Raw genomic sequence first — 11,303 nt, 5'->3', positions numbered from 1 at the left:
GCCGACTAGCATCGGTAAGGTCAATCAAGGGCGCCTGGTCCTAATTTTTCGTGGTAGATGGTGCAGTATGGCTGATAACCATCGTCATCATAGCAACAGGGGGCTGAGCTTCATCAGCCCCCAAGCCTTCATGTGTAAAGAAAAGATTCAATTGCCCCTGGACTAGCAGCAGGATGCTGGGCTCCTCTTCTCCACACTCCTTAATGTCCTATCTGGACTATCATAGCAGCTGGAGGCTGCCTTCCACTCATTTCTCACTAACAAGTCACTATGTCTTATTCCTACATTCTTTATTACTTCATCACACAAGTGGGGGGACAATGCTATGGTAGCCCAGGAAGGCTGGGGAAGAACGGAATCAACAGGTGGGGTTGTTGCAGGAGCACACCCTGTGAATAGCATACAGCTCATAATCTATGCAGGATCTGACACAGAGCAGCTGTGCTCTCTGGTTCTCTGATACAGTGGTTCTCTAAAAGCAACAAAGAATCCTGTGGCACCTTATAGACTAACAGATGTTTTGCAGCATGAGCTTTCATGGGTGAATACCCACTTCTTTGGATGTGGTTCTCTAGTACACTTGCCCATATTCTAGGCAGGACTGATTCTATTTTTAGATACCAAAAAGAAGGGATTGACTCAGTGAGTCATTCCCAATTTTGGCTTTTGTGCCCCTGGCTAAGAGCAGCCAGGGGCACTTATGACAGCAGCAAATGGTGCAGTGCAAAAGGACTGGTAACCATGCCCATCTTATTACCAATTTATGGTATGGTAGATGGTACAGTATGGCTGGTAACCATCTCTGCTGTCATGCAAAAGCAAGAGCATGCTGCTATGTAGCGCTGCTGGACCGCCTCTGTCAGTGGCATCTAGTACACATACGGTGACAGGCACAAAAGGCAAAACAGGATCCATGGTTTCCACGCTGTGGCATCTGCCAGGGCAATCCAGGGAAAATGGGCTTGAAATGATTGTCTGCTGTAGCTTTCCCGGAGGAAGGGATGACTGACGACATTTACCCAGAACCACCCGCGAAAATGGTTTTTGCCCCATCAGGCACTGGGATCTCAACCCAGAATTCACAGAGACAGACTAGACTGTGTTCATTGTTCGCAAAAATTTATCTTTGCAAGGAATTCACTCCCTTTTTCCCATCACACAGCTTCGACTGTCTCCAGACCTGCCACAGCATCCCCCTCACAGAGGCTGGCAAAGATTAGGCGGCGAAAGAAAAAGACACGGGACGAGATGTTTGCTGAACTTATGGGGTGCTCCTGAGACGAGGCAGACCAGCAGAGCCAGTGGAGGGAGACCCTCTCTCTGTACCAGCGCTCACACAGCGAACGGGAGGAGAGGTGGCATGAGGAAGACAAGCAGGCGACTCAAACGCTGCTTGGACTAATGAGGGAGCAAATGGACATGCTCCTGCGCCTTGTGCATGTTCTGCAGGACCTCAGGCAGGAGGACAGAGCTCCCCTGCAGTGTATCTGCAACCACCCTCCCCCGCCACAAAGTCCCATACCCCCCTCACCCAAAATAACCAGAAGGAGGGGCGCCAGAGGCTGTGTAAACTGTCACTGCACCCCAGCAGAGTGCTCAAGTACCCAAAAGCTCTCATACCCTAAATTTTGAGAAGTCCTTTCCTTCCGCCTCACCCAAGCCCCCATCCCACTTTCATCCCCTAACTGTCTAGTTTATAATAAACAACACTTTTCAGTTAATGACTGTTTCCGTCATGTTATTTTAGAGGAGACTGTGTTTGAAGGGGGGGAAGTGGGTTGGTAATTTGACAGGACAATCACCTTTACCAGGGTACAGACATGGGGGCAGGATCAGCAGCACGTCACACACACACTGCAGTCAGTACGCACCCTGGTCAGTATGGGAGGTGGTTTGCAGGTTCTGTGTGGGTGGGGGGGGGGGTACGTGACTTTGTAGCGGGGGAAGGGGGTTACAGATCTCATGCAACGGTCCCTGTCCTGGACCACAGAGCCACGCAGCAGAGGAATCTGTATCCGTCCTCCCCCGCCAAAAGGCCACATAGCTCCCGCACACAGAGTCCCAAAAAGGAGGGATGGCAGGCTCCGTTGAAACATCCAGTCCGGCACTGCAGACCGCTCTGGGAGCAGGAGCCTGTTATTCCTCGAGTTTACAGGCGGTCTTTACATCACTGCACACCCTACCCAGCACAGTCCGTGTCCCAGTTTCAACCCTGTAACGCAAAGTAATCAATAAATAAACCTTTGTAAAGTTACAGTGGAACATGTATTTTATTTTTAAACGTGTGTTGGAAGTTGGGGAAGCGGGGTGGGCGGGGTATGTAACTGCAGATGCTAGTCAACAGTCACTTGGTAAAGAAACAGGGGCAGGTTCAACTTCTCTGTAAAGAAACTGAACAGTCACAGGTCACGCTGCTCACTGCTCGCTGGTACTTGAAGAGTTCCTTGTCGCTGTGCAAGGCGCCTGCACAGAGCTTCACAAGCCAGGGCATTAGCGGGTAGGCTGGGTCCCCGACAATCACTATAGGCATCTGCACATCCCCAAGACTTATTTTGTGGTCCGGGAAGAAACTACCTTCCTGCAGGCGTCTAAACAGACCAGAGTTCCTGAAAACACGCACGTCATGAACTTTGCCTGGCCACCCGACGTTGATGTTGGTAAAACATCCCCCATGGTCCACCAGTGCTCGCAGCACCATTGAAAAGTAGCCCTATTTCTCAGCAGCTGACTGTGGAAGAGGTGGACAATAAGGTGCGAGGAGTTGACAACGGCCATAACTGCAGCGGGATCCGTGCTCAAAGTGCTGTGGTGCCCGCACTGTCACTGAGCAGAAAAGTGCATGAACAGATTGCCCGCAGGCGCTTTCAGGGAGGGAGGGAGGGCGTGATTGACGGTTCAATGATGACAGTTACCCAAAGCCACCCTCGACACATTTTTCCCCCCAGCATGCATTGGGGGGAAATCCCAGAATTCCAATGGGCAGCAGGGAGTGCGGGAACTGTGGGATAGCTTCCCACAGTGCACCGCTTCCAAAGTCGACACTGGCCCCGTTACTGTGGACTCACACAGTCGAACTAGTGTATTTAGTGTGGATACACAACTTCGACTTCATAAGGTCGATTCCACAAATTCGAATTAAGTTGATTCGAAATAGTCTTGTAGTGTAGATGTACCCTAAGGTGCCACAAGTACTCCTGTTCTTTTTGCGGAAACAGACTAACATGGCTGCTACTCTGAAACCTGTGAATATAATGTAACTGGAACATGCTTCATGCAAAAGTCTCTTGTACAGTATCATTACAAAGCTTATTATCTATTCTGTGTGTTCATCCTATTTGTATGACTCGATCATTCTTGTATCTGAAACTAGAAATATGAACTATAACTCTGAGGTCCTGTTGTAATGATGCAAAGTGTGGGCCATTAGTAGTGGTTTGGAATCTTGATGGCTCCCATTAACCAGGATAATTGACTGGAGATGGCTCTGTCCTGCACCATCTGTGAGTCAGGCCAGGAAGAATGAAGGCTTGGGGTCTCACAGGACATGTGACCATGTCACCTGGTACAGGAATCCATCTTAAACCTGGGGCTCTTCCCCAGGAGAGAGACAAAAAATTCCTGCCTTGTACCAAAGCTATATAAGGGGGTGGAACAGAAGAAAAGTGGCTGCAGTCATGAGACATCCCCTAGCTACCACCTGAGCTGGAACAAGGACTATACGAGGTGAAAAGATTGGGCCCAGACATGAAATAAGTCTAGTCTGCAAAAGAAGCTTATTGGAAGATCTCTGAGGGTGAGATTTTATCTGTATTGAGTTTTGTACTGTATTAGGCTTAGACTTGCATGTTTTTGGCTTATTTTGCTCTATGAAGAATACAAACTGCACAGAGAAGGATAAGTTAATGCCTTGGAAAAGCCTCTGTGTGTGATGGGTGGGAGGGTGTCTAAAAACCCTCTTCTCTACTTTCTTTTCTCTGAATTCCTTTAGAAAATCCAAAGCAGGAAACAGAACCATCACCTTCTCTGAGGCTTGAGCTCCGAGACCTTCAAATTATGAGACTGACATGCTGCTAACTGTGCTAAGAAGGCCCAGTGAAATGTTTAGGCTCAGTACATATAGGATCCTCCTACAGCAGTGACTGGGGCAGGGAAGGAGCCAGGGGTGTGCTGGAAAAAGCAGGGAGATCTGGTGCCCACAGACCTGTCCTGGTGGCTTTCACAGGAGCAAATACACCAATTCTCCCTGCCAGTGAATAATGTACTGGAGCTAATGGCAGCACAGGGGGGATGTTTCCAAGCTGTGCACCCACTGCCACATGTTAGAACTCAATCTCCTTTCCCTAGCAGGGCACTTTCCCTGTGCATTGGGCAAAGCAAGTTGGGGAAGCTACATGGGTAACAAAAACCAGCACTTCAGACAAGGCTTGAACTCATAACCCCAGCAGTAGCCCCCCTTTATACCAACCAGTTGCACCACTGCTGGTGCTTTTCAGAAAAGGCTGGGAAGCAGGCAGTTATCAGTCTCTGTGGCTCACACCTTTGCCTGGTAATTGAAAGGCTGATGCATCAAACCTAACTCAAGATGCGGCTTTTCATTGACGAGACTCCAGGACATTTTAACAGGAAGAAAATCTCCTCGATTCCGGTTTAGTCCCATTTGACTCCTGCCCATCTTCTCCCCCTGCCTCCCTGCCCTGCCCCACCCCGTCTCTTTCCTTCCCCATTGGGGCCGTTCAGAGAGGAGCCCCAGTTAGTCTCTGTCACAGAGAGTCTGTATCCCATAAGGGGAGGGAGGGGTCGCTCTAAAACACTGATAATGGGGAGGGGTGTCTGTGATTAGGGGGAGAATGGATGGAGAACTAACAGTGGGACCCAGAGAGATTCCCCCAGAATGGGGAGATCCCCTGCTGCCCCCCATCAGCCAGCTGAGGGAAGAACAACTTGGGATTGCATGGGGAAGCCACCTTTAAAAACACAAGTGTAACATGCTAGTTACATTTTAATAAGACCAAAGCCTCCTCAAACCCAGGGTCACAATCACTGAAATGATTTTGCTTTGATATTTTAAACCAGCCGCAGACACAAAGCGAGTCAAATTACAGTTTCCGTTCGGAGTCAGTGCACACACAAGAATCCGGAGGCTTTTAATTCCTTAGGTTCTGCTGCCATTTCATTTCTGTCCTGTTCCAAGATTTATTGTTGTGCAAAGCAACGTTAGGCCCTTGTGAGTGTCTCACCTGGTCCCGCCTGCTGCCCTGGTCAAGTTAAAAGAGCCCGAGGACCCCTGCCACCACCACCACCAGCACAAGGGGGCTAAGGCAGTGTCCTGCCCACCCTCGCTCCATGTGGCACGCCACTCCCGGAAGCGGCTGGCACGTCCCTGCAGCCCCTGGGGTGGGGGGCTGGGGTCTCCACATGCTGCCCCCGCCCCGAGAGCCAACTCTGAGAACTGTGGCAATGGGAGCTGCAGGGGTGGAGTCCGCGGGCAGCCGTGCTCAAAGACGGCCCCTGCCCTCCCGCTTAGGGGCTGCTGCCAGAAGGGGGTGCGGGTTGCTTTCGGGAGATGCCCGAGGTAAAGGTTGCACCCCTCACCCTCTCCTGCACCCCCAACCCAGACCCCACACCTGCACCCAAACTCTCTCCAAGACCCTGCCCCCCCCACACCCTGCTGCAGCACAACCCCCTGACTGAGCTCAGACCCTGCACCCAAACTCTCTCCTAGAGCCCAATCCCTCTCCCTCCCACACCCAAACTCCCCCCCCAGAGCCTTACACAGCTGTGGGGTGGGGCAGGACTTGGTTCCATTCTTGGAACGACCAAAAATTATACAAACCTGCCGCCCCTGTCCAGCCCAACCTTCTGCTGATGCACCTCAGCCCGCAACTGTGCAGGGTTTGAAGATTCCATTGCTTAAATTCCAGGACACTGAGGGATTTCAGCTCCCCTTTCCCCAGAGGGAACCTTCACCCCACTCCCAGCCAGGTTCTTGTCCATGGGATCACTGTAGGGGGCCTGGGTCCCTCGATGTCTTTTCTCTCTCTGTGACAGGCCAGGGTGCAATAACTGGGGCATCTGAGCACCCAGGATCTTCTGTCAGGCTGCCATGCCCCTTCCCCTTCTGTGGTCTCATCTGTCATTGACTCCAGCCTTTTTTCTATCCATCGTCAGCACCATCCCAAGCAAGCTGCACTCACCTCAAAAAGACAGAGCGTATTGGAGCATAAGCTTTAGTGGGTGAATCCCCACTTCATCAGATGAATGTCATGGAAATTTGCAGGGGCAGGTATAAATATGCAGGTAAGAATCAGTCTAGAGATAAGGAGGTTAGTTCAATCAGGGAGGATGAGGCCCTCTTCTAGCAGTTGAGGTGTGAGCATCAAGGGAGGAGAAACTGCTTTTGTAGTTGGCTAGCCAGGCACAGAATTCCCACTCCATTCATTTGACGAAGTGGGGATTCATCCACGAAAGCTTATGTTCCTGTACGTCTGTTAGTCTATAAGGTGCCACAGGACTCTGTCTCTTTTTACAGATCCAGACTAACACAGCTGCCCCTGTGATACTCAAAAAGACAGTGTCCCCTGTTGGGTGTAAATCACTGACCTCTCTCCTCTCTGAGCACTGACTGCCCCTCTGTTTCCTGGCCTCTCAGTCTGTGCAGATGGGACCTTTCCCTCCAGTGCTGGAGGATTCGCCCTTCTCATCTACCCTTGTCCCAAGCAACACAGCGGGTGGGAATCTTACATGTACTGAGGTGACTTCGGAGCAGAAACCACCCCAGACCTTCCATGCAATTGGCACTTGCCCCTCACTGAGCGGGACTGAAACTGGTGTCTGGAGATTGCAGGGCCACATCCCCTCTGGGCATGAGCAAAGCAGCAGGGTGAAAAAATGAGCTGGGAGATGCTGGGGATTGAACCCAGGGCCTCATACATGCAAAGCATGTGCTCTACCACTGAGCTACATCCCCAACATGTGTATTATGGGTTACACTCAGAGCCCTCCTGTTTCCACTGCATCCAGTGACCTATAAGCCGCACGAGAAGCCCATTCCCCTCTCTGAGGGCCAATACTGCTCTCCTGCAGGTTACTTGTTCATAGGGGTCACTTTTCAGCAGGGCCAGATTCTATGTGTGGGGCAGAGAGAATTTGTGTCCTGGACTCAGGGTGCAGAGATACACTCAGCCCTCTCCCCTGCATTGGGTGGGGGTTGCTGCAATCCCCTGCTGCAAGGTCATGGTGGGGGATGCTGTGAGCAGCTCAACACCTCACCCTGGTGGCAGAAGTGGGGTGGGGAGCGCCAGGTGTTTCTACCTGCCTGTAAAGTCGAGCTTTCCCCAGCACTTTCACTGCGGTGCAATTGGGTCGCTGTTTCCATGGCTGATCAGCAAAGAATCACTCCCAGTTTCCCTTCTATCGGCAGCAGGATTAGCCTGTGTCAGTGATTAATGAGGTGGATCTTGTGGTAGATTGTTATTCATTCCCCACCTTGACAATTCACACAGTCCCTTTCCTACTAAAATCCCCAGCACCTCGGTGATCCTGGTGGCAGGGGTTGGGTCCTGAGATTTTCAGGGTCCTTTTTACCCTCCACCTGGAGTGAACTCAGCTTTTTCCCATCCCAGACAATCCATGAAATAACAACAGGGGCATAAAGAAAGAGGGGAGGGAACATCTCACGGCCAGGGCTGGATGTGCCCAGGGCCCCCTGCTTGTCCATTGTTTCCATGGAATTTGGCCCCCTGCTTTGCACAAGGGACAGAGAAAGATCTTGCTGTTCCTGTGTCTGTGCAAGGAAAATTGTGCGTCTGTATGAAAGAGAGGAGGGAAATGGCCCCATGATGGGACAATATCCTCAGGATTAAGACCTAAGGACTCAGGCTGAGAACTGATAGAACTGCACTCATCTGGGATTTAAGAAATTCTCTTCCATGGAGCAGGGCCAGTTCCAGTGTTTTTGCCACCCCAAGTGAAAAAAACAATAAAATAAAATAAAAAAGCCACAATTTGTGGCACTTCGGAGGCAGCTCTACCGCTACTGCTTGTGGGGGCAATTCAGTGGCAAGTCCTTCCCTCCAAGAGGGACTGAGAGGGCCAGACCTGCTTTTGTGCCTCCCCTTTCTATTGGCCACCCCAGGCACCTGCTTGCTGCTCTGATGCCTGGTGCCAGCCCTGCCATGGAGACACTGGGAAGATGAGGGAATCAGGAAAAAAACATGGATTTGTTTACACTGCCTGTGAAGATTAACTGAAGGTTTTTAGGTTTAAAGTCACTTTTCCCTGACTGGGAATTGAACACAGGCTGGGGCAGTGAAAGTACCAAAACCGAACCACTCGACCACCAGGGAGGGGATGATGGGGGTTTTCTTCTCCCTTATGCTACACTTTCTTAGGCTACTTTCTAGCCACTTTCTGAAACCGCTCCATTGTCCACTCCCTGAGGGGCTAGGAGCAGAGTGCAGGAACCCCTGTGCTCAGGGTCACAACCTGAGCCCAACACAAGTCACTGAAACAAACTCAAATGATGCTTCCTCCAGCAGGATCACAGAGCCACACAAAAAACCCCATGAGGAACAATCCTCCTCTGCCTTCATTTACCCCATCGCAACCCTCTCTTGATGATCAGATGATCCATACTGCTAGTCTAGTTCATGATGATGTCATTGATGATGCAAATTCTCGGAGAGGAAAAATGACTGTTAATCAAATCTGGCGGGAGAGAAAGGCTGTTTTAGCTGGTGATTTTATCCTTTCAGCAGCTTCTGTTGCTTTAGCAAGAATTGGAAACACTATTATTATATCAGGACTGAGCTGATAGGAGCTCTGGCATAGAGACCAAGGGAGGGGTGTTTCTCCCCCTTGGTGTGAGCTGATCACATTCTGACTCCGTGTAACAGGGCTCTGAGCTTTGCCATATTGTGAGTTCTGAGTGCTGAGCCCCCCGGACCCTTCTGCTGGGAGCATGGGGATTGCATAACAGCTGCAAGCCCTTTTCCCGTCTCCTTGTCCTCCTCGGCTTGCCCAGACCTTCCCCATAAATGGTTCTATCAGGCGCTGGAGGGATCTAAGGACTTGCAGGTTTCCCTCACCCACCTTTTAAGGCAAACAGTGATTCCCTTCTCTGACACTTCTGGGCCTGGGCTTCTTTTGAGTTTTTCCCCAGGGGACGTGATTCCCTGTGAAAATGTGTGTGTGGCGTGTGGGGAACTCAGACTCAGACTCTCCCCCACTAGATGAGTCCAACAGCATCTCTCCATTGTGGGAGAATCCTAAATTCCACCCTCCCACCCTGGTTACTCTGACCAGCTGATGGCGACAGCATGCTAAATCAACCCCAGCTCTCTGGTCTAAAACGCAGCATCTAACCAGCCTTGTGACAGCTCCGGTTTGCTCGCTGGAGACACAACAAACCAGGAAAGAAGGCAAATGTCAGACAGGGAACCTCAGCTCACAAATAAACACCCTCAGGCTCCTTCTACACTGCGACTGGGCAGTTGACTGACTTTCAAGCTAGCTAGCTCAGTTGGTAGAGCATGATGCTCTTAATCCCACCATCATAAATTCAAGCCCCATGGTGGGTGGTAGCGACAGCCCTTTGGTGTTACTCTTCTGCTAATAGTCACAGACCAAAATGAAACAAACTCTCTATGCTCTTCGGCAGGTCATGTTTCTTCCTCTCTCTGAGCTTCAGTAGAACATGAAGAGAGACCAAACTGACATTTGCACCCTCCGTTAAGAAAGGAATTTCTCCTCTTCCATTCTACCCCAGGCAAGAAGAGGGGATAATAACCATTTAACGGATGTCTGCAAAGGGAAAAGTTTGGTCATTATAAATAAGACGATGATCAATTGTTCTCCAATGTCCACTGACGGTAGGACAAAAAGTAATGGGCTTAATCTGCAGCCAGGGAGATTCATGTTAGATGTTGGGAACAGCTTTCTAACTCTGAGTGTAGTTAAGCTCTGGAATAGGCTCCCAATGGCATCTGTGGAGTCTCTGTCCTTGGAGGTTTTTAACAACAGGTTGAACAAACCTCTGTCAAGGATACTTTACATATACTTGGCACCATAAACCAAAAGAGGAGGGATAGCTCACTGGTTTGAGCATTGGCCTGCTAAACCTAGGGTTGTGAGCTCAATCCTTGAGGGGGTTACTTAGGGATCTGGGGCAAAAATCAGTACTTGGTCCTGCTAATAAAGGCAGGGGGCTGGACTCAATGACCTTTCAAGGTCCCTTCCAGTTCTAGGAGATTGGTATATCTCCAATTATTACCTTTACAGACAACTGGCTCTGGTTCCCTCCTTCTGCTCCCTGCCTGGGCTGACTGCTGTGGGCACTTGACCCCACATGCCCCTGACGCATCATCTCTGCTTGGCCCTGCCTCAGCAGACAGGGCTGGATTTCATGACCTCTCCAGGGCCCTTGCAGCCATACAGCTCTGTAATTCGATGCCATTGCAATGTAATATAAACAACAACAAAAGTGAAAACATTTCAATCTAACAATTCAGCGTGAACTGACATTCTACAGCACAAAGTGACAACATGTAGGAGTGCAAAGCCTGACAATTCAGCACCATGCAAACGAACGCCCCAAGGGGCAAAATGACACACTTCAAAAGAGTTCAGCTCAAACCAACGCAACACAAGGCAGTGCAAAAACCATACAACAAGAAACAATGCGTCAGAGTGCAAAGTGACATGTGCAAAACAGCTCAGCGTGGAACAACGACACAGCACAAACCCACACAACAGAATCCTATAGAAAGGTAGAGCACAGAGGGACCTGGAGAGTCAGGACCAAATCTCCCTTAGGCCACCCCTGATGGTGTTTGAAGAACAGGGAAACAAAGGGGGCACCATGAACTTATGTTTTTTTGGATGAGTCAAGAAAAGGGAGTAGCATTGTCCCCCTCGGTCAGCCCCTGTTCAATTCCAGGTCAGAAAGCAAAACTCTTCTGCAAGAATATCCAAAAAATGTTGTGTTTCACTTCACTTCATAAGTACAGTTGTGTGGCAATTAAATGATGACCCTAAAGTTTCATAAAAGTGTGGGAAATACAGACGTATCTGAGAAAATGGCTTGGAATGAAGGAAGACAAAAAATTGATCGGTCGAGGGAACAGGCCCTGTTTCCCCCTGGTTTGGAGCTTCTCTCACAACAACTACTGGAATAGAAAAGCTAAGCAAATGTGGTTCTATTGTTCCAAAGGAGATTGAAGTGAGGCCATTTTCTCCAGAGAGAATTCAATGGTCATGTCAGGAGTGGGATGTGAAACCACATCTCTATGCAGAGACCAGAACAC

The 11,303-nt window shown here is 50.0% G+C and overlaps 1 non-coding gene across 1 annotated transcript; it reads right to left on the bottom strand.

Moving 5' to 3' along the window:
• Positions 1 to 6,895: 6,895 nt before the first annotated feature.
• Positions 6,896 to 6,967, bottom strand: TRNAA-UGC. Its single transcript has one exon. It is a non-coding gene; the product is annotated as a tRNA-Ala (tRNA).
• Positions 6,968 to 11,303: the final 4,336 nt, after the last annotated feature.

Source organism: Mauremys reevesii, linkage group 12 (assembly GCF_016161935.1).
Source record: "Mauremys reevesii isolate NIE-2019 linkage group 12, ASM1616193v1, whole genome shotgun sequence".
In the NCBI taxonomy this organism is placed as follows: domain Eukaryota; kingdom Metazoa; phylum Chordata; order Testudines; family Geoemydidae; genus Mauremys; species Mauremys reevesii.
Note: the sequence above shows the minus strand (reverse complement) of the source record. Positions and strands in the feature narration are given on the sequence as shown.